Source organism: Drosophila pseudoobscura, chromosome X (assembly GCF_009870125.1).
Source record: "Drosophila pseudoobscura strain MV-25-SWS-2005 chromosome X, UCI_Dpse_MV25, whole genome shotgun sequence".
NCBI classification, from domain to species: domain Eukaryota; kingdom Metazoa; phylum Arthropoda; class Insecta; order Diptera; family Drosophilidae; genus Drosophila; species Drosophila pseudoobscura.
The window spans coordinates 67,235,165-67,238,848 of NC_046683.1; positions in this window are offsets into that span (position 1 = coordinate 67,235,165).

Sequence of the window (3,684 nt, forward strand, 5' to 3'; positions counted from 1 at the left end):
TCGACAGTCTGGATCCTCACGATCCTGGGAGAGTTGTCCCTTCGACGATCTGGCTCTAATTGTCTGATATATAGCCTACCGAAGATTGCCGTATAATTGAAATACTGGTTTCTTCTGAACGCTATATCTCTGCAATAGGGCTGCCGATCTGGGCGAGACACCGATCGACAGTCTGGATCCTCGCAATCCTAGGAGAGTTGTCTCTTCACCGATCTGGCTCTAATTGTCTGATATATAGCCTACCGAAGATTGCCGTATAATTGAAATACTGGTTTCTTCTGCACGCTATATCTCTGCAATAGGGCGGCCGATCTGGGCGAGGCATGTCTTTCCGTGATCGGGAGAATCCTGACAATCGACTGAAATCGGAATGAAGGACATCCATTTTTTCACGATTTTCGCACAAAATCATGATGGTTACATCATTAAATTTTGCGAAAATCGGCCTCATTTTCGAAGTCGAGATTTTTACACCGATCGACAGTCTGGATCCTCACGATCCTGGGAGAGTTGTCCCTTCGACGATCTGGCTCTAATTGTCTGATATATAGCCTACCGAAGATTGCCGTATAATTGAAATACTGGTTTCTTCTGCACGCTATATCTCTGCAATAGGGCGGCCGATCTGGGCGAGGCATGTCTTTCCGTGATCGGGAGAATCCTGCCAATCGACTGAAATCGGAATAAAGGACATCCATTTTTTCACAATTTTCGCACAAAATCATGATGGTTACATCATTAAATTTTGCGAAAATCGGCCTCATTTTCGAAGTCGAGATTTTTACACCGATCGACAGTCTGGATCCTCGCGATCCTGGGAGAGTTGTCCCTTCACCGATATGGCTCTAATTGTCTGATATATAGCCTACCGAAGATTGCCGTATAATTGAAATACTGGTTTCTTCTGCACGCTATATCTCTGCAATAGGGCTGCCGATCTGGGCGAGACACCGATCGACAGTCTGGATCCTCGCCATCCTGGGAGAGTTGTCCCTTCACCGATCTGGCCCTAATTGTCTGAGATATAGCCTACGGAAGATTGGCGTATAATTGAAATACTGGTTTCTTCTGAACGCTATATCTCTGCATGGGGCTGCCGATCTGGGCGAGACACCGATCGACAGTCTGGATCCTCGCGATCCTGGGAGAGTTGTCCCTTCACCGATCTGGCTCTAATTGTCTGATATATAGCCTACCGAAGATTGCCGTATAATTGAAATACTGGTTTCTTCTGCACGCTATATCTCTGCAATAGGGCGGCCGATCTGGGCGAGGCATGTCTTTCCGTGATCGGGAGAATCCTGCCAATCGACTGAAATCGGAATAAAGGACATCCATTTTTTCACAATTTTCGCACAAAATCATGATGGTTACATCATTAAATTTTGCGAAAATCGGCCTCATTTTCGAAGTCGAGATTTTTACACCGATCGACAGTCTGGATCCTCGCGATCCTGGGAGAGCTGTCCCTTCACCGATCTGGCTCTAATTGTCTGATATATAGCCTACCGAAGATTGCCGTATAATTGAAATACTGGTTTCTTCTGCACGCTATATCTCTGCAATAGGGCGGCCGATCTGGGCGAGGCATGTCTTTCCGTGATCGGGAGAATCCTGCCAATCGACTGAAATCGGAATAAAGGACATCCATTTTTTCACAATTTTCGCACAAAATCATGATGGTTACATCATTAAATTTTGCGAAAATCGGCCTCATTTTCGAAGTCGAGATTTTTACACCGATCGACAGTCTGGATCCTCGCGATCCTGGGAGAGTTGTCTCTTCACCGATCTGGCTCTAATTGTCTGATATATAGCCTACCGAAGATTGCCGTATAATTGAAATACTGGTTTCTTCTGCACGCTATATCTCTGCAATAGGGCGGCCGATCTGGGCGAGGCATGTCTTTCCGTGATCGGGAGAATCCTGCCAATCGACTGAAATCGGAATGAAGGACATCCATTTTTTCACGATTTTCGCACAAAATCATGATGGTTACATCATTAAATTTTGCGAAAATCGGCCTCATTTTCGAAGTCGAGATTTTTACACCGATCGACAGTCTGGATCCTCGCGATCCTGGGAGAGTTGTCCCTTCACCGATCTGGCTCTAATTGTCTGATATATAGCCTACCGAAGATTGCCGTATAATTGAAATACTGGTTTCTTCTGCACGCTATATCTCTGCAATAGGGCTGCCGATCTGGGCGAGACACCGATCGACAGTCTGGATCCTCGCCATCCTGGGAGAGTTGTCCCTTCACCGATCTGGCCCTAATTGTCTGAGATATAGCCTACGGAAGATTGGCGTATAATTGAAATACTGGTTTCTTCTGAACGCTATATCTCTGCATAGGGCTGCCGATCTGGGCGAGACACCGATCGACAGTCTGGATTCTCGCAATCCTAGGAGAGTTTTCTCTTCACCGATCTGGCTCTAATTGTCTGATATATAGCCTACCGAAGATTGCCGTATAATTGAAATACTGGTTTCTTCTGCACGCTATATCTCTGCAATAGGGCGGCCGATCTGGGCGAGGCATGTCTTTCCGTGATCGGGAGAATCCTGCCAATCGACTGAAATCGGAATAAAGGACATCCATTTTTTCACAATTTTCGCACAAAATCATGATGGTTACATCATTAAATTTTGCGAAAATCGGCCTCATTTTCGAAGTCGAGATTTTTACACCGATCGACAGTCTGGATCCTCGCGATCCTGGGAGAGTTGTCTTTTCACCGATCTGGCTCTAATTGTCTGATATATAGCCTACCGAAGATTGCCGTATAATTGAAATACTGGTTTCTTCTGCACGCTATATCTCTGCAATAGGGCGGCCGATCTGGGCGAGGCATGTCTTTCCGTGATCGGGAGAATCCTGCCAATCGACTGAAATCGGAATGAAGGACATCCATTTTTTCACGATTTTCGCACAAAATCATGATGGTTACATCATTAAATTTTGCGAAAATCGGCCTCATTTTCGAAGTCGAGATTTTTACACCGATCGACAGTCTGGATCCTCGCAATCCTGGGAGAGTTGTCCCTTCACCGATCTGGCTCTAATTGTCTGATATATAGCCTACCGAAGATTGCCGTATAATTGAAATACTGGTTTCTTCTGCACGCTATATCTCTGCAATAGGGCTGCCGATCTGGGCGAGACACCGATCGACAGTCTGGATCCTCGCCATCCTGGGAGAGTTGTCCCTTCACCGATCTGGCCCTAATTGTCTGAGATATAGCCTACGGAAGATTGGCGTATAATTGAAATACTGGTTTCTTCTGAACGCTATATCTCTGCATAGGGCTGCCGATCTGGGCGAGACACCGATCGACAGTCTGGATTCTCGCAATCCTAGCAGAGTTTTCTCTTCACCGATCTGGCTCTAATTGTCTGATATATAGCCTACCGAAGATTGCCGTATAATTGAAATACTGGTTTCTTCTGCACGCTATATCTCTGCAATAGGGCGGTCGATCTGGGCGAGGCATGTCTTTCCGTGATCGGGAGAATCCTGCCAATCGACTGAAATCGGAATGAAGGACATCCATTTTTTCACGATTTTCGCACAAAATCATGATGGTTACATCATTAAATTTTGCGAAAATCGGCCTCATTTTCGAAGTCGAGATTTTTACACCGATCGACAGTCTGGATCCTCGCGATCCTGGGAGAGCT